Source organism: Mus caroli, chromosome 6 (assembly GCF_900094665.2).
Source record: "Mus caroli chromosome 6, CAROLI_EIJ_v1.1, whole genome shotgun sequence".
NCBI lineage: Eukaryota > Metazoa > Chordata > Mammalia > Rodentia > Muridae > Mus > Mus caroli.
Genome location: NC_034575.1, coordinates 133641103 through 133661672, shown reverse-complemented (window position 1 = coordinate 133661672; position 20570 = coordinate 133641103). Strand labels below are relative to the sequence as shown.

At 41.1% G+C, this 20570-nt stretch overlaps 1 long non-coding RNA gene across 1 annotated transcript in view; it reads right to left on the bottom strand.

Moving 5' to 3' along the window:
* The window catches only part of LOC110295569, a 23325-nt gene extending 5087 nt beyond the window's left edge, over positions 1-18238 (bottom strand). Inside the window, exons 1-2 of the long non-coding RNA XR_002378101.1 lie at positions 18089-18238; positions 12247-12340 (exon numbers count right to left, since the gene is read on the bottom strand). This is a non-coding gene — a long non-coding RNA (uncharacterized LOC110295569). The remainder of the gene's footprint in view (positions 1-12246; positions 12341-18088) is intronic.
* Positions 18239-20570: the final 2332 nt, after the last annotated feature.

Genomic DNA, 20570 nt, shown 5'->3' with positions numbered 1-20570 from the left:
TAACCCATTCCTTGATCTGCAGTACCCCCACTGCCCACCTCACAAGGCCCCTGTGTCTGGGCAGAGCCTGCTGGAGTTGTACGGCGCTGAGTAGGGAGCACATAAAGAGCTGTCTAGCTGAGCTCAGAGTGTACTGCTGCAGATGCCTTTACCCAAAGCTTTGGCTCCCCAAGCTGACCTGCATGAGAAGCAGCTGACAATGGGCTGTCATTAAAGCTGTGCGAACCCTAGCTTAAGTCCAGACCAGGAACCTAAGGGAAGAGGGGAAGCTACTTTCTGCTCTTGGGAGGCCAGGCACCTCTGGGTAAGATGTTAGCACATGGGTGTGGGTGACGTTGATTCTTTTCACCTCCTCCTGGAAGCAGCATCTCTAGCCATCAAAGACCTACAGGAAGAGGCCAGGCATGAAGGCCATTGCTATAGTGCTCGCTCTCATGGATACACTCACTCCAGGATTCAAATACCAGGTATCTTTCCAACAGATCAAGAGGGGTAGGCTTTGTTCTGGGGGAAAGAAGACAGAGGAATAGAACAAGGTAAATATGAGGAGATGTTTTACCTGGGTGAGAAGTGAAACTCAACAAGACTCAACAAGTCACAAGAAACATCAGGGTGTAATGATTCATGCTTGTCATCCCAGCCTTTTAGGAAGCTGAGGCAGGAGGATTGCCATATATCCAAGGCTAGAGTAGGCTAAAGAATAAGACTCTGTCTTGAAATTAAAGAGCTATTTATTGCCCCTTCTGAGAGAGATTCAAGCATCTTCCCTTGGGCTTCCCTTGGGCTCCCCTTGCTATTTAGCTTCTCTGGGTCTGTTGATTGTAGCGTGTTTATCCTCTACTTTATGGCTAATATCCATTTATCAGTAAGTCCGTCCCATGCATGTCTTTCTGAGTCTGGGTTGCCTCACTCAGGATGATATTTTCTAGCTCCATCCATTTGCCTTCAAGTTTCATAATGTCTTTGTTTTTAATGTCTGAGAAGTATTCCGTTGTGTAAATGAACCACATTTTCTGTATCCATAATTCAGTTCAGGGACATCTGGGTGGTTTCCAGTTTCTAGCTATTACAAATAAAGTTGCTATGAGCATAGTAGAGCAAGAGTCCTTGTGGTATGGTGAAGCATCTGTTGGGTGTACACACAGGAGTGATATAGCTGGGTCTTGAGGTAGAACTATCCCTGCCTGCAAGAAGTGCAAGGACAAAGATGGAGCAGAGACTGAGGGAATGACCAACCAATGACTAGCCCAACTTGAGACCCATCCCAAGCGCAAACACCAATCCCTGACACTATTAATGATACTCTGTTATGCTTGCAGACAGGATACTAACATAATTATTCTCTGAGAAGATCCACCTGGAAGCTGACCAAAATAGATGCAGAGACCTACAACCAAACATTAAATGGAGCTTGGGGTGTCTTGTGGAAGAACTGGGGGAAGGGTTAAGAAGATCAATAGAGTCAAGTAACCTAGACCCTTGTAGGCTCCCAGAAACTGAACCACCAACCAAAGAGCATATGTGGGCTGAACCTACCCCTGGATGAATAAGAAGCAAAAGTGAGCTGAATACCAGCCTGGACTCACTGTAAGTAGTTACACCCTGCTCCTACCGCCACAGCTCCAATGCTTCTCACCACCAGGCCTTCCTCAACCTATCTCCCTTGTTACTTCCTGTTATGGATCCAGGGTCACAACAATAAGAGAAGCAACTAATTCTCCCCCTCCCCTGACACTGAGCATAACACAAGTGAGAACTGTAGCCTTTCTCCCTCATAGGCATTAGATGACAAAGGTAAGAAGCTGTTTTTAAAAGAGGATAGGAAGAAGCCCAGATTATACTTTGATGTGTCTAAGCTAAATTCAGCTACTTTATCCCCTAAACTTGACAAATCATTCCAGATTATAGAACATTACTTTGAGAAACGGGGAGCGGGGGGGATTTGCTATTAGTGTCTTTGTTTTAGAGGATTCACGACGGAGGAATTTTCTGTCTATATTAAACAAGATAGAGACGCTTGATCAAGAGCCATCACAGGAATCCGAAGACCTTACTTCATCAGGTTTCACATGGTGTCGCCCCCACTGACATCTTCTGATGCTTGAAAACGAGTTGCACCTCCCTGACCCAGAAACATTGGCTTGTTATTGTTTTATGCCAAGTTTCTCCTCCAGTTCAGTTTGTCACTTGTTATTCTTTGGGGCTACACTGTTGAATCTAAATGTCCTGTGAAGCATCTTTACAAAGAACAGGCTATGACTTGGCTTTGAAACAAAAATCCCTTGTGTTTATACAATACACAGAGACTCAAAAGCACTGGTGAAAATTGATAAGGTGGAAGCACAAGTCTGATGCGTGGTGACTAGAAGCCTTTTCTTTCCTGCAAAGCAGGAACATCTGCTTGATGATTTAAGGGGCATAATGTGGGGAGGTCCCTAATACTAGACCAGCTTTGCTGTCACAGATCCATGGACAAATCTCACATAGAAACAAGAAAACACCATCTTCAAAGTTTGCAGAAAGATGTCAACAGTTTAAGAGAAAATCCCAGAAGAAAATTGTTCCAGAAATTTCACATCTTGATGCTCCCAGTAGCACAGAAGTTGGCATTATATACAAAAAACATAGATGTTGATAACTCTAAACAACTTTAAAAAATAAAATTCTCCCTTTGTAGCAGATTTAGATATTCTGCTTGTTGATGTAGGCAGATAGATACTATAAAATAGTATGTTTAAATAAACTCAAAGTGTCTGTTTTAAAGCTTTGAATATAAATTTAGTATGGGCCAGTGAGAGAGTTCTACAGGTAAAAGTGCTTGCTGCTAAGCCCAACAACCCAAGTTCAACCCCTGGATCCAACATGGTGTAAGAGAAGAACTATTTCCAGTAGTTTGCCCTCTGCCACCATACATATGCAGACACACACACACACACACGTCAATATAATTAAAATGTTTAAATTAATTTGATAGTACATTATGCCACCATAATGTAATTAGTGGTATTTTTTCCTGATGCATAATTTATGCTAGATTTGATTCGACATGATGTACCATGTATATGTTATAGTCTTTATTGTCAAAGATATACTTACTTGCTTACTTACTTTATATGTATGAGTGTTTGTTCTGCCTGCCTGTATGTCTGTGTATTATGTTTATGCCTGGTGTCTGAGGAGATCAGAAAAGGACATCAGATCCCCCTAGAATTTGAGTTATGGATGGCTGCTAGCTGTCATGTGGATGCTGGGAATCAAATCCAGGTTCTCTGCAAGAACAAGTGCTCTTAATTGGTGAGCCGTATCTCCAGCTCCAGTATCTTACATTTTTATCACATCTATTTTATCTCATTTATTTACTCAATAAAATGTTTAGATTATTTTTGTTTGTTTATTAAATTTTTTCATATATTTTGATCATTTTCCCTCTCCAACTCCTCCAAGATCTTTTCCATTTCCCTACCCACCTTTATGCCCCCTCTTCTCTCTCTCTCTTTCTTTCTTTCTTTCTTTCTTTCTTTCTTTCTTTCTTTCTTTCTTTCTTTCTCTCTCTCTCTCTCTCTCTCTCTCCCTCTCTCTTTCTCTTTCTCTTTCTCTCTCTCTGATAAAAATCACAGAAGTGAAACTTATTATGAACAAAGACAAATAAAAATGCTAAAACAAAACAAGAAATGCTCACCATCATTTCTGGATGTAAATTTCACAATCATTGTGAACATTCTGGGAAACCAGAGTTAGAACTAGTAATAGTTAGCACAGGCTAGTTAACCAGAGCTAGAGCTAGTAATAGTCAACCCAGGACTAACTCAGGCATGTCAACGGCTGTGAAATGGCCTTTTCTGTAGAGTTTATAATGAAATCTTAAGATCTTTTATCTTGAGTGGATGGAATATAGTGTTTGACGGGTAAAACTCAAGCTGTCTTAGGACAGAGTACTGCCACATGCTGAAAGCCAGAAAGAATGGCTTCAGCAGGTTAGAATTCTGTGACAGATGAGATGTGCTCACCGAAGTTCATGTACTGGAGACAAACCCAACTGTAATAGTGTTGGGAGGTGGGCTTGAACAAGAAGAGCTTAGTCCATACACACCACAGATTCACACCAGCAGACCCACCTACACACCACAGATTCACACCAGCAGACCCACCTATACATCACAGATTCACACCAGCAGACCCACCTACACACCACAGATTCACACCAGCAGACCCACCTACATACCACAGATTCACACCTTCACACCGCAGAGTCACACTGGTAGACACACATAGTCTGACTTGTCTTGTGTTTAGCTTGGTTCTCAAAGGCTCAGGCACTTGGAACATTGACCCCAAAAGATGTTAAAGCAGGCTAGATAGACAGCAAGAGTCACATGCCTAGTGACATAATTAAAGGCAGTCACAGTGGTTAAGGCCTGTACTGCTCAATATGGTAGTCACAAGAGTGCATGTCTACAGGGATTAAAACCTAATTCTTCAGACAAATGCTAGTACCACCCATGGCTGCTGGCTATCTTTCTGGATACCAAACCATAGAATGCATCAGAACTGCAGAACTTCCTCCCAGGCAGCATTGCTTGAGAAAAAAACTTGTTATATGGTTAAATACATGTTCTGCTTGCCCACAGGACCTAAACTCAGTTCCCAGCACACATGTCAGATGGCTCACAAATGCCTAGAACTCCAGTTCCAAGGGATCTGATGCCCTCTTGTGGTCTCCATAGACACTTGCACTCATGTGCACATACATAAAAATGTTTTAAGAGTCCCTAAATAGTCTTCTACTCATGGAAAGTTGGACAGACCATCATAAACTGGCTTGTGGAGTTCCTACCATCCTTTGGGGAGTATTTTTGGCTTCTGGGGAATAGAATTGTTATCAGGAAACAGTGTAGTGATGTTTGTCCTGTGACAGCATGGATCTTGGTTTTAGGTCTCTGACTGGAACACTAGTCTGGGCAACATAGAGAAGCCACAGTAAAAAGTACCAGCAACAAGTGAGGACTTTATTCCTTCATGGTGTGTTCTAGCAAGTGCAGAGGTCTCTACCTCCAACCCCTCCCAGATGGGCCCATGTATTTGTGCTTGGCTGTCTTGACTCATCACACTGTAAATATCAATTTCTGGATGCTGACTTTCCAGAAGGGAGACACCAGGAGTTCTCAGCATCTTTTTTCCAATGTCTGGTGCTGAACCTTTTTCAAAGCACTTGTGACTATTTGAATGAATCAGTTCTTCACCACAAAGATTCAATCCCAAGTGCATTGAGTACAACCCCCCTCTCCCTCCCTCTATCCCTCCCTCCCTCCCTTCTTCCCTCCACCAATCCCCACCTATATCTCTCATGCTGGAGTTTGATATGTGGAATAGTCTGTCAGTAGGATGAAGGTTTTCCTGTCTGATCCCTTACATTGTTTCCTTTCATTTCTATCTAAGGAATCTCTTCCATTTAGTATCTTCTAAATCTTACTTTCCCTTTCCTGTGTCAATGTAGCTATAAGGCTTCAGCACCCATTGTTGTTTTGAGAAACTTTTTCCAATGCACCAAGGCTCTCTGAAGCTCACAGCTATCCCTCCTTGAGTCAAAGATCTGCTGATCTCTAAATTAGTCCCTGTTAATGCATTAAACTTTCCTCTTGTTTTAGTTTATTCTTGGTAGTAGGGATGCCTAACATACCATAGACATAAAGTCTAAGCTCGCCTTCCTGGTAGCTGGGCTCGCTGTGATGCCTGACTCTTGTTTGCAAAAAATCTCCCAACAGAGAAGGAGGCTCGCCAGAGAACGCCTGCCCATCTCACAGGTGGCATTTCAAGCCACTTACTGAGCTGTGATCACTTGGAATTTAAAAGAGAAGGCCATGGTCCTCCCCTGAAGAGTAATATTTAATTCATGAATCACTTATTTATCAACTGCATGGCTTGATACTGTAGAGGATTCCATGGTAAATAGGAGCGGTATCTGCCTTAAGATAGATTAGTCTAATAGAAGCAAACTACAGGCACGAATAACTACATTATAAGATACGAAGTGACACTGAAGATAAAATACAACTTGTTAAGCGATCCCAGAGGGCCAGAAGCACTACCCACTTGTCAAGCCAGGAAGGTTTTATCGTTAAGATCTGTGCTTTAATGAAGGGTTGGATTTCAACCTGATCTGATCAGAATAACAAGGTAACATTTGAAGTCAAGTCATGATCACTTGAAGGCAGTGGTGACATTTCCCTACTTGGCCAGCCCACGAGTATGGTGAGAAAGTGGAGAGGGGAAGTTGACAGGGAGAGTTTGCATTTTCTTGAAAGCCAATTCACAGCTATATTTGTAGGCAATATGATGTCCTGGAAAGTTTTACTGAAAGAACTGGAGGACTAAAAGACTGGGTGCTGTAGTCAGATTGTCCTAAATAACAAGACAAACCCCAAATCTCAGAGTCTTAAACATACATGGTCTACCCCTCACACCCATAGAGCCCTGACAGCTCATCAGGGATCCCACTGGTGCAGGCTCTACTTTCTGGGAGAAGGTATAGCTTTAGCAGAGGAGTTCGAGAGAAAAGGGCCCAGGTCATCTCTCCTCATAATCTCATTGGCCAGAGCTAGGTGTTGTAGCAGGAATGGTCCACAGAATTTCCTGCAGGAGGACCTAATTGAGAACTGCCTGAGAGACCAAGGATTGCTAGTGCAGACAATGCCAGCCAATCGGGAACTGCTGCTTCTTGGGACCAATGAGGCGTGGGCAGAGGATATTAAAGGAGCTTGAAGCAGCATTCAGATGAGCTTGCTACAGTGTTTCTGACCTGCTCCTGGGGTCTGTGTCTTGATTCTGCACCACCTCACCTCCAACCTCCAAGGGCAGGAAGGGTCGGGCTGCAAGTCATCCAGGGCACAGGCAGCAAGGTATGAAGGGAAGAATGCAGGCGAGATGATGCTTGTGAGGTAAATCAGGAGGCAGGTGGTGCTGTGGAGAACAGAAGCAGGGAAGCCTGGGTAGAATCTCAAGTATTCAAAAGGGAAGGGAACGACGTGGCAGCTAACAGAGAAGGTGGAAGGATTTGAATGGATGGGACTAAGGCCGGAGAGAACAAGGAGCTGCCACTGGCTGTAGATTTCCAGCCTACAGAACACATTACCTCATGGTGCTTCCAGCTCCCTCTTTTGTAAAATGGGAGTGACACCTACCTCACAGGGCTGTTGTGGGGATTAATGAGAGACATTGTTGTGAAACATTTAAGGCTCTTGAAGAAGGCACTTTAAATACAAAATAATACCTATTACAGTTGGCTTATTTGTGAAAAAAAAATCTGACATGAAAGAGAATAGGTAGTCACCTGCCCCAACCCCTTACTGGAAAGATACATTCCTCATTCAGTCACCAAAAGACAAGGTCATTCAACAATTCACGTGAGGACTGCTTTCGTTCTACTTCTCATTGCTGAGACAAAATGCCTTTAAAGGGCAAGTTATGGAAGGGTTTGTCTTGGCTCATGTTTTGAGGGATCCTGCCTATCATGGTGGGGAAGGCATGGTATCAGGAGTGTGAGGTAGCTGGTCAGTGGATCAATACTTGAGATTGCTTTGCTCCTTTCCCCTTTTTATTTCAACCCAGCCTAGGAGATGAGGCTCCCTATAAGCAGAGTGAGTTTTCCCTTCTCAGTTAAACCTCTCTAGAAACCCAGATGCACCAAAAGGTGGGTCTCCTAGGTGGTTCTAAATCTAACCTAAATCTAGTCAATGAGGATTATCAGCATAACTAAACGTCATCAGGGCTAGGAGGAGCTTAAAATCTGATTGACAGTGTCCTTTGCCTTACAGAAGTTTTTAATTTTCATGAGGTCCCATTTATTAAATGTTGATCTTAGTACCTATGCTATCAGTGTTCTGTTCTGAAAGTCCTGTGCTGTGCCAATGCATTCAAAACCATTTCCCATTTTCTCTTTTATCAAGTTTAGTGTATCTGGTTTTATGTTGGGTTTTGGGTAAGGTAATGAATGTAAATCTGCTTGCATTCTTCTACATGCAGACACCCAGTTTGACCAGCACTATTTGTTGAAGATGCTGTCTTCTCTTCAGCATGTATTTCTAAACTCTTTTTTAGAAATCAGGCATCCACATATTTCCACATAATTCAATATATATATATGTGGAATTATGACTAGGTCTCCAATTAAATTCCATTGAACAATGTGTCCATTTTATGCTAATACTTCATATGGTTTTATTATTACAGTTCTGTAGTACAACTTAAAAGTCGGGAATGGTAAAGCATGGCGGTTCTTTTATTGTTCAGGATTGTTTTAGCTCTCTTGGGTTTTCGGTTTTCCCATATGAAGTTGAAAATGGATTTTCAAAGTCTGTAAAAAAATGTGTTGGAATTTTGATGGGGATTGCTTGGAATCTCTGATATCCTTTAAATCTCCCTTTTCAAAGACTTGAAGTTTTTTTTTATCATATCAATATTTCAATTGCCTGGTTAGAGTTACCCCAATGTATTTTAGATTATATGAAGCTATTGTGACAGATATTGTTTTCCTGACTTCTTTCTCATTCTGTTTGTCATTTGTGTATAGGAGGGCTACTGATCTTTTTTTTTTTTTTTTTTTTTTTTTTTTAGATAATTTTGTATCCACTTACTTTCCTGAAAGTATCAGCTGTAGAAGTTCCCTGATAGAATAGTTCAGGGTCACTTATGTATGCTAGCATATTATTCATAAATATTAATACTTGATTTTTTTCTTTCCAGTTTATATCCTCTTGATCTCCTTCAATTGTCTTATTGTTTTAGATAACTTCAAGTACTATATTGAATAGATATGGAGAGAATGGACAACCTTGTCTTGTTCCTGATATTCTCAGAATTGCTTTGAGTTTCTTTCCATTTATTTGATGTTGGTGATGAGCTTGATATAAAATTCCTTTATTATATTTAGGCATATGCTTGTACACCCAATATCTCCAAGACTTTTATTATGAAGGGGTGTTGAATTTTTGTCAAAGGTCATTTCTGCATCTAATCAGATGAACCTGCCGTTTTTTTTTTTCTTCTAGTTTTTTTTTTTTTATATGATCAATTACATTGATGGATTTTGGGATGCTGAATCATCCTTGCATCCCTAGGATGAAACCTGCTTGATTATGGTGGATGATGTTTTTGATGTGTTCTTGGATTACATTTGTGAGTATTTTATTGAGTATTTTTACATCAATGTCTGTGATAGAGTTTGGTCTGAAATTCTATTGTTTCGGTTGAGTCTTTGTTTGGTTTAGGTATCAGGGTAACTACGATCTCATAAAATGCATTGGATAATGTTTCTTCTGTTTCTATTTTGTGGAGTAATTTAAGGCATTGACTCTTCTTTGAAAGTCTGGTAGAGCTCTGCACTAAAACCATCAGATTCTGGGCTTTTGTTGTTGTTGTTGTTGTTAGGAGTTTTTTTAATGACCGCTTCTATTTCACTAGTGATTATAGATTTATTTAGATTGTTTACCAGATCTTGGCTTAACTTTGGTAAGTGGTACCTATTCAGAAAAGTACCTGTTTCTTTTAGATTTTCCAATTTGGTGGAGCATGGGTTCTTAAAGTTTGTCCTTATTACTGTCTGGATGACCTGTGTATCTGTTATGTCCCTCTCTTCATTTCTAATTTTGTTAATTTGGATATGCTTTCACTGCCTCTTGGTTAGTTTGGGTAAGGGTTTGTCTATTGGGTTGATTTTCCCAAAGAACCAACTCTTTTTACACATTGATTCCTTGTATTGTTCTATTTGTTTCTGTGGTTTTGATTTTAGCCCTCAAATTTGATTATTTCTTACTCCTCAAGTTTGATTACTTCTTTTATTCCAGAACTTTGAGATGTGCTGTTAAATTGTTGGTACAAGCTTTAAATTTTTAAATGTAAAGTTTAGTGTTATGAATTTTCATCTTAACACCGCTTTCATTGTGGTCCATAAGTTTTGGTGTGTGTATTCCTTGTCACTGAATTCTACAAAGTCTTCAATTTTTTTCTTTATTTTTGTCTTGACTCATTTCATTCAGTAGTGAGTTGTTCTGTCTATATGATTACTGTTGTTTCTGTTGTTGTTGTTGTTATCTAGTTTTAATTCATACTGATCTGATAGGACGCAAATAGTTTTTTCAATTTTCTTGTATCTGTTGAGACTTGCTTTGTGTCTGAATATGTGGTCAATTTGGAATAAATTCCATGAGATTCAGAGAAGAAGGTGTATTCTTTTGGGTTTGGGTGAAATGTAATATCTGTAAATATCTGTTACGTCCACTTCTCTGTTTTGTTTTTTTCTTTGTTTGTTTTTGTTTTTGGGTGACATGTCCATTGGAAAGAGTAGGGTATTGAAGTCTCCCACTATCAGTGTGTGGGGACCAACCTGTGATTTAAGTTGTAATAATGTTTCCTTTGCAAACTTGGGTGGTCTTGTGTGTGGGAAGCCACATGTGCCGTTGCAGGGTGGCGCTGGCTACCACTGGCCACCACACATACATAGGCAGTAAAGTTCTTTTGCCAAGATGAGGTTTTGAGAATTAACCGAAATTAACCATCAGATGAGAGACAAGTCAACCAATCAGATGAGAGGCAAGTTAACCAATCAGATGTAGGCATGCAAATGAGGTCATAAGCATAACCCAAGCACAACCAATCTGGGTGTGAGACACGCCTCTCCTAGGCCTATATAAGCAGCACCAGTTCTGGGCTTGGTGTCTCTTCGCCTCTACAATCAAGCTCTCCCAATAAACGCTTGTGTTTCGGACATAGATGCTAAGAGTTGAAATGGCATCATAGTAGATTTTTTTTCCTTTGATGAGTATGGAGTAGTCTTCCCTATATCTTTTAATTAGTTCTTATTGGTTTGAAGCTTATTTTGTTGGATCTTAAAATGGCCAAACTAGCTTTCTTCTTAAATCCATTTGCTTGAAATATCTTTTTCAAACCCTTTACCCTGTGTTAGAGTGATGTTTTATATACTGGGTAAAGAATTTCCTTGTATTATTTTAATGATGATTTATATACCTGCAGAGAGTTGATTACAGGCCAGACTTTGGTATTGTTATTTCTCTGAAGCATCACCTTGTCTCAGTGCTTTGTAAACATTCTGATTGGTTAATAACGAGCTGATCAGCCAATTAGCTGGGCAAAGGAAATAGGAAGGCATGACTTCCAATCTCAGCCAAAAGTCTCAGCGAGAGAAAAGTAGAACAACCAGGACAAGAAGTATAAAGACCACATAGAAAACCAGTAGGATTCATCATGAAGTCATGATAAGAGATGAGACATGAAGACACATACAAACCAGAGAGAGCCAGGGAAAGAGCAGACTGGCAAGTAGTAGGGCTTTTGTCTAGAAGTAAGAGGTTTAGGGGTTAGAATAGCCCAGAACCTGTCCAGCCTAGGCTTACAGCTTGTCCATAAAATAGGTCTCTGTAGTAATTATTTGGAAAATAGAATAGGAATAGATAAGATTTTATTATAAATTAATGCCTATAATACTGAGGTAACAATTTCCTTGATGCTGAGTGTACTGGCTGGTTTTGTGTGTCACCTTGACACAATCTGGAGTTATCACAGAGAAAGGAGCCTCCCTTGAGGAAATGCCTCCATGAGATCCAGCTGTAAAGCATTTTCTCAATTAGTGATCAAGGGTGGTAGGACCCATTGTGAGTGGTACTAGCCCTGGGCTGGTAGTCCTGTGTTCTATAAGAAAGCAAATTGAGCAATCCAGGGGAAGCTCATTCATTATCGATTAAAATAATTAACAAAGATGTTTAATAACAGTATAGTCATACTTTCCACATAGTAACAGAGGTAATTATGAGAGACCAACTCAGCAAATGCTGACAAGCTCATTGCTACTCCTCTTTAGCTTTACATTTTATGTTAGGGGTTATATCATTCTTTTAACTGATGCTTGGCATTCTCCCAGGAAACGGGGCTCATAGATTTTTCTGTGGAGGGATTTCTCATATCATTTCTAAATTGAATATGAAACCTGGATGATTCCAAGAACCACTTACTTAGATTCCAGTAAACAACAACAATGAAAAGATGCCACAGAATGTTATGTTTAGAATCTATTGACTATTAAACAAAAATCTAATTGCCAGGGGTGGAATACCGCCTCTTAAGTTGTTAATCAAAATATTCTAAAGACTCCTCCAAACAATATAAATTATTACCATTTCTCTTAGTCTGCCATGAAGAGCCAAATGATAAAACCCTCTTGCTGGAGTCACCACATACCTTGGTTACAAAATACAAAAATGAGCCTGGAACTGATCTGGAAGCTTCCTTTCTGCTGGCCACTTCCATTGTGCCAAAGCTGGCATGCAGTCAGCTAGGAGAGAAAAATTAGCAATCACCTCTTATAGCTATGAATTTTGCATGTTACAACATAAGATATGCCACTGGTGCAATAGTAGCTTAACTGTTATAGAGGTAACCAACTGCTTTCTGATGGGCTTTCAGGTCCTTTCCATGGGAAAGAGCTCATGACTGATTCTATGGACCAGGTCAAAGGCTAATGTCTAGGGATCTCAAAATCAAAGGTGAACCTATTAGTTTTGCTAAGTGACTGCATTGTCAAATTGTGTGTGTGTGTGTGTGTGTGTGTACATATATACATACCCATGGAGTAGTATTGCTCTCGGTCTTGGTCAGAGAAGCTTTCTTTGCAGCAAGTGTCAGTTAATATGAACATATGGGCAGCAAGGTGCAGAGAACACGTGACTGTTGAGTGTTGCACCTTACATGGTACACCCATATAATCTTCTCTAAGATTCAAGGAACATTATGGGAAAGTAGGGCAAAAGATACAAGAATCATATTGCGGAGGTGGGGGTGGGGCTATGAAAGTGTCCTATGGGTATGATGTGGCTGTGGCAACCATGAACTCACAGCAGTTATGGTTTCTGCATAGAATTTAGCCTATCAACAACAATCATAGATGGGGAAGGCTGCCCCCAGGAGAACTACTGACAGTCAGGGGTTCTGAAAGAAGAGGAACATCGGCTTCCATGGTGTAGCTGCTGGCAAGTTGCCTGTGGTCCAGTGATGAGCTTCAAGTCAGGCCCAGTGTGTCTGCGACTCAACCAAATGGGATTAAAATCACACGCAGAACAAAAAGACATGAAACTTGGATGGAGACTTATTGGGAGAAGAAGGGGTTTGTGGGAATGGAAAAGGGATAAAGGAGAGTGGACAGGTGAGGAGTGCCAGATATATTTCATACTTGTATGAAATTGTCAAATTCTAAAGTAATCAAGACATCTGCTAATAAACCATCTAAGAACTGGGATGTGTTTCAATGGCAGAACACTTGACTTACAGGGTCCAGACCTTTGATTCAATCTTCACGGTCACAAAAATAAAGCAAAACCCACCAAGAGATGTTTTTTTCTGTGACAACACGTCTGTAGTCCAGTAATATTCAGATAGTAACTGCAGTAGACATTTGACCCCTTCTCCTTCTGCTTCTTGGGATTTCTGAATTATGTCCAAATCCCCAGACTCCACTCATGGCTCTTTAATAAAAATACCATAAACCTTGTGACTGAGGCACATTGATGTCTTGCAGTCAAAGGCAATGGAAGGGGAAGGTACAGGATCAAGACAGGTTCAATGTATAGTGGGAATCCAATTCTCAAGGACAGCACCTGCGTTAAAAGTTTGTTTGTTTGTTTGTTTGTTTGTGCATGTGGGTGTTTTGCCTGCATGTATGTCTGTGCACTTCATGTGTCCTAGTACCCTTGGAGGCCAACAGAGAGCAGAAGATCTCCAGGACTGGAGTGATAGGTGATTATGAGCTGCCATGTGGATGCTGGGAACCAAGCCCAGGTGCTCAGGAAGAGCAGCCAGTGCTCTTATCAACCGAGATATGTGGCACCTTCTTTTTGTACCCTTGCCAGGTGACAGTAACTATTCTGTGGGAACAAAACCTCAAGATATAGCTGGGAGAGTGTCACAAATGGCTCACCACACCATGCAAAAGTCAATGCTATTCATGATGCTGGCTGGAATCAGTAAAGAAAACTACACTGAATAAGTTACTAGTTACCTCCTACAAAACATTTTTTCTGAGCTTTAATCCCAGCTTGCTCCTATCTAAGGGTGATGACAGGGATGAAATGGAGCCAAAGAGATAAATGTAGTCTTAGAAAATTGGATGCACCAATTCTACCACCTACCTTTCTAGCCTTGGCAAGTAGGACTTTTGCCTCATTGTATAGCTAAATGACCTATATCCTCCGCCCCCAGCTTTTGCCTCAAGAAAGCCTCCTGCAAATACTGCTTTTGCCAGTGAAACACCTTGTGGAAAGCTACTTAGCTGCATAATTGGGTTGTGTGGGGGCTGTGGGCTTTGGCCTCATCCCTGTCCCTGTCTTCACCTGGTCCCAGATGCTAATAAGAATCTGAGACAAACAACAGTATCTTTAACTGCCCTTTCTCAAGAGCTGCTTTCTCCCCAGAGACAGACTCTGCTGAGGCGTATTTGAGCTGGATCCAGCAGACCCATAAACTATGGTGAATGAGAGCGCCAGCTCTTCTGGCAGGAAAAAGGAAACCAGCTTTCATGCTCAACAAGGGGCCTATCCCAATAAAGTCCAAGCACACTATGCCACAGCAGAGAAAATGCCAAACCCAGCCAGCCAGCTTTCCAGAACACCAACAAAGATGGCTATACTGTCACGGTGCCCTCAACTCTCATTATCAAGGCTTACCCTAATGGAGATGTCCTCCAGCCCAGGCTGTAAAGTGGAAATAAACCCAAGGATCCATTATACACTGAATAAATATGCATCACAATGATTTAGATGGAAAAAAAACTCCCCTGTAGGCTCATGTGTTTGAACACATGGGCTCTAGTTTGTAGAACTTTTAGGAAGTGAGTTGCTGTAGGGCAGACATTGAGGCTTATAGAGCAGCCCATCTGCCTTCTGCTTCCTGATTCCTGTGAGCAAGTCTCCTGGAGCTCCTTTGCCATAGTGTGGACCCTTCCCACTTCTGTGCCTTCCTCCCTGGGATGAACCATACCTCAAAATGAATCGAAGTAAGTCCTTCCTCTCTTCAGTTGCTTCTCCTCATGTGGTGGGTCTTAGTGATGAGGAAAGTATGGAATGCATTCATTGAAAAAGAAAGGCTCTGAGGATAGGGGCGGCTCAGTTGGGAAAGTGTTTGCCATGTCAACACTATGGCCCGAGTTCATCCCCAGCATCTATGTTAACAGCCAGGTACAGCAGTATATACAAAAGCCAGTGCTGGAGAGGCAGAGATCAGAGGATTTCAGAGCTCGCTTGCCAGGTATTCCAGTCAAATAGGTAAACTCCAAATTTAGTAAGAGATCTTGTCTCAAAAAATAAGTCAGAGAGCAGCAGAGAAAAATCCCAATATCAACATCAGTCTCCGGCTTCCATACACATTTGTCTCTGCCTGACTCACTCACCCATCATATTCAAACAAACATATGAGCATGTGCAGGAATATACATCCATGCATACAGTGCACACACATAAAAGACGGCTCAGCTCTATGCCATCAGCTTGTAAATGTACCCGCTGTTACCAAGACAAAATAGTTAGAACTTTCCCCGCTGCTCAGGCTACCACCTTAGGCTTCATTTGCCATGGTGCTGGGTCAGACCAGGCTCCCACCTTTCCCCTTTTACTTTTTTGCTAATATCATGGAAATACTGGGAAGGAGGAACATCCAAGGACAATGTATACTGACTTATTCCTCTACCTCTCCATGAAGAATCTCAGTTGCGCATCACATAGACTCCCAGTTGGCAACATAAAGTACAGAAAGATGCCAAGTGACACAGCTCACCAGTTCTGGATCATTTCACCTCCATGACAACTTATATCAATAAAAACTGTCACTGCATAGAGGTGTTGGGTAAATATTTGGGCATTGGTTTAGTGGTCCATGAACCATTGTAGAAATGGTAAACATGAGATGTTTAAACCTGTTATGTTGAGGATATGTGTAAATGCACTTTGAGGCCTACCACAGCACTCAGAGATCATCTTCTCTAAAGAACTCTCTTACAAAGTTTTCTCAAGTCAAATTATTATATTCAACTCTCTCATGACATAAACCTATCATCAATAATCCAAATCTAGTTCTTTCTCTGCTACCTATGAGAAAAGTGGTTTATATTGGGGTGGGCTGATTCTGTTTACTAGGACAGGTTTGTGGGAAGGCTATCTAAAGATATTCAAAATAGCAACACATTATGGGGGTACTTGTGTTGGGATGGGATGGTGCTTGAATGTGAATTATCTCTCACAGGGTCATGTCATTAGCTCATAGTGCAGCTCTGGAAGGTTGTAGTACCTTAAGAGGTAGAACCCTATTGGAGGAAGTCACTTGTTGGGGGTGGGCCTTGAAGTCTGATAGCCTGGGCCTACTTCCTCTGTGCTCTCTGCTTCCTATATGTGATCACAATGTGACGAGCTGGGAGATGCTGCTGCCACCATCCTTTCCCGTCCTGATGGGATCAATCCCTCAAACTGTAAGCTAAAACTTGACAAGTATCTTGTCAGATACTGATAAGAGAAGTAGACAAAGCCATTAATACAGGTTGTAAAGGAAAAGATTTACCACTAACAAGCTCTGCCTATTGTCCAAAGTCATCTAGTGTGAACTCTGGTATCTATACTGACTAGGAACCCTTTTGTTATGGCTATCTCTTTATCTGCCTATTGCTTGCTGCTTGGCTTGCCTGTTTTACTATCCTGAAGGTGCCTGATCTATCTAGGAGACATAGCAATTGCCGGAGGCTCAGCATTCAGTTCTTCTTGTACTTTGCCTGTTGAGATATCAGGCCCTGGTAGCTTGGGTGGACCTATATGAGGAATCATAACTTTAAAAATAGCTCTGACTAGCTGACTTCATTTCTGCATAAAGTCACTCAGAACATCCCACCTTTTTTCTGGCATGTTTTGTCTACTGCCATCCAATGACCAACAGCAGACTTCACCAGTCTTGGTCATCCAAAATGTTAGATATACTGTGCAGTTGAAGATTCAGGGCCTCTCATAACTATGAAAGAAAGAAAATAGTTCTGAGGTTCCCTGAGATGTGACCTTCATCAATCACCGGGGCTCTCTTTCCCTCAAATACCAAAGATAGGTGATATTAAAGTGGGATCTTTTCAAATATTTATTACTCTTCAGATGAGGAAATGGAGAGTCAACAAGGTTAGGTGAGCTGCCAAGTTCACACGGAGATCACCAAACTTGATTTGAGCCAACTCCTGATTCTGCATCCTTTCCCATTCTCTTATTAAACTTCCTGGGGAATGTAGTTTCTTGTTGATTAATGATTTAGAATTAAACTTAAATTCATGAAGCTTTCCTGTGGGAAACAATGCTTTATTGTAGTCTTCTAAACTATTGGTATATAAAAGGGGGGCTTACTCCTGACATCTTCACGCACATGTAGCATGTACTTGGGTACATGGCTCTAACCATTTTGCCACCCTTCTTTTCCCAGGCACTCGATGCCAGCAGCAGCTCACTCTGGAAGCATTGCTAAGATACTTTTCTGTTTATTTTCTCTTAGCTGGGATTTTCTCACACTCCTTCTCTTACTTCAGCTTCCTGATCTATGGAAATCATTTTTATCTGGTTTCTTAAAAAGCCAAATTCCCCACTTACCAGCCTAATAAAGAGACACACACATTCCACCCTCCATGAGGACACAGGCAAGGTGGGAATCAAGTCGTGCCTTTAAAAGAAAACATTCCAGAGTGTGGAGCTAACACAAGCTCAGACAGAGCTCTGTCCTGCAGCACCCATACCTGTCTCCAACCATGTTAATTATTTTCCCAGGGCAATGGAGACCCGGACAATAGCTTTAAAAGCATCCTGAAATCTAAAAGGGGCACTCCAGTAAGCTGCTGTATGCTCTGTTCACTGTTATAATATGGGTCTTGACATACTCAGCAGTTTTATAAATGATTTCAAAATGATCATTTTCATTCCAAAACTGGCAATATGTAATATATATGAGTTGAATAAGATACTGAATTACAGTAATGAATTTAAATGATAAGACTAAGTAACAGAGGGTTTAAAATTACCTGTTAATTTTCCTAGCTATTAGGTCGATAGTGTTCAGTGCATATTTCCATACTGAGGTATTTTCTTTCTAATTTATAAAAAATCCATTTATTCTTTGAGGCAGGAGTAGATATATGGACATGCACAGACACATACACACATTCATGAACGCAAGCATAAAACTTATTTTTTTGCGAGGGGTTGGGCTATCTGATGGTGCCACAGAGTCAGAACGAGAGAGGGATTGTGAACCAAGCTTGGTCAGGCAGATGGTTCTGTTCTGGTTCCTGTGTTTGCTGTTTGATACTAACCAGACACTTAACCTTTCTGTGCTCCAGGTTCCTCATCTGCAATATTAGTGTCTACCTAGACACGCTTCTTTCACAATTCAGTGAAATTAAAGCCCTTAGTACAATGCTGGACACGAGGTAAGTATCTAAGTATAAGCTATTACTTTAGAAATGCTAGGAATGAATATTGGGACAGGGGAATGACTTGGCCAATAAAGTACTTGCCACACAAACACGGGGTTTGATGTTTGATCCCCAGCACCCAAATAGGGGGAGACACCACCATCTGGAAGTTTGCCTATAATCCCAGCACCAGGGAAGCCAAGACTGGAAGATCCTGGGGACTTGCTGGCTACCTAATCCAGTCAAACAGTGATCTCCAAGTTAAGTAACAGAATCTCACAAAATAAGGTAGAAAAGTCTGGGAAGATGGCTCAGGGGTTAAAGTGCTTGGCACAGAGGCATAAAGATGAGAGTCTGGATCTCCAGAAACCATGTAAAAGTGAGGTGCACATGGGAGCTCTTCTAAAATTTCAGCATCAGAATGTGGAGACAAAGGACCCCCAGAATAAGGTGAGTTCTGGGTTTGACTGAGAGACTCCATCTCAGAGAATAAAGAAGAGCCATTGAAAAGATGACTGACAGAAAATTTGGGTACCAAAACTGCTCATGTACACACACACACACACACACACACACACACACACACACACACACACATTTTTGAGCAAACACACATGCATGTATGCCACATGGTTGCATACTGCTGTTTAATTTTTTTTCCTAGCAAATACTTGAGCCCTGGCACTCACATGGGGGAAAAAATGCTCACATACAGAGAGGTCATTGAAGGTACTAGAAGGATCCTTGGAAGGGATGAGTGAAGTTTTCAAAGGACACCTGTTGCTTCTTGAAGTGTGAGACATTGTGAAAGAGTGAGCAAGCAGGATCTCTCTTACACTGGCTTTCTGTTTTATCATGAGATGGTTCACTTGTAGACACCCTACCATAATGTCCTTTACCATTCAGGCTTCCCAGAGCAAAGTCACTGCTGGTACTGTGTCCTTGAATGCCCAGACTCTAAACCAAATAAACCTCTTTTCTATATACACTTTCCCAGCTTCTGGTGTTTTATTACAGTAACCATTAAAGGACCACTACAAATGGCTCATCCTAACATTTCCACTATACTCTTACAACCTAATTTTCCTAGATGTTTTAATTTTTAATGCACGTATTTACTTCTCCATCCGTTCACTCCTTCATGTGTGCATACATGCACATGTCATATGGCATGTATGGACGTCAGAGAATGACTCCTTAAAGTCAGTGTTCTCCTTCTATTATGTGGAGCCTAATAGTAAAATTCAGATTATTGAGCTGGGTAGCTCTACCCACTGAAAAACCTCACTGTTATTTTAAAGTTTCAAAAATAATTTAGAGAAGACACCAATGGAGAATCATTTCTGTTCCTCTATTTCATCAGTCAACATTTGCCAGTTGCTTTCTCCAGGCCCCGTCTTCCATCTCCACCCTCAGCAGATGATGTGAAAGTAAAATAAAGTCGTTAAGATGGCAATGTGTCCCTGACATTCCTGCGAGGGTCTTCTAAGAGGAGTGAGTCAAGTGTCCGAACGCCAACAATCCTCAGCTGGTACTCATTGCTCAGTTCTCCACCTCATGCTTAAAATCCAATCAAAGCTCAAGCATTTTACCCAACTGATATCTTTCTAATCTCTTTTCATGAAGAAAAATCTTTTTAAAACAAACAAACAAACAAACAGGTACTTCGTAATGCTGACATATGAGAGAGTTCCAGCCAGTCATGCTGCTTATTGCCTCTCAATTTGAATTTGCTTAACTGTTTTCTCACAATGAGATTCATGTTAAACTTTGTTTGACAAGAATCACAGTAGGTCCCTTTTTGACTCTCGTACATTGCCAAGTCAGGAGACAAAAAATGTTGGACTACCTCATTATTAGTGACATCCGGTGAGTCTGTTTGATTAAGGAGCTGACTCCTTGGCTCTCTAGTGTAGTGTGTTACATGTTTTCCTTTGGATCAACATGTAACTTCCGTGCAGTTATCTGCAAACATCTTGGCATATACATGAATATATTTTGATCATATCCACTCATCAGTTTGGGCATCCATAAGACACTAGCCCAAATCATTTCAATGACTATAAAGTGGTTGAGTTATAAGACTCCC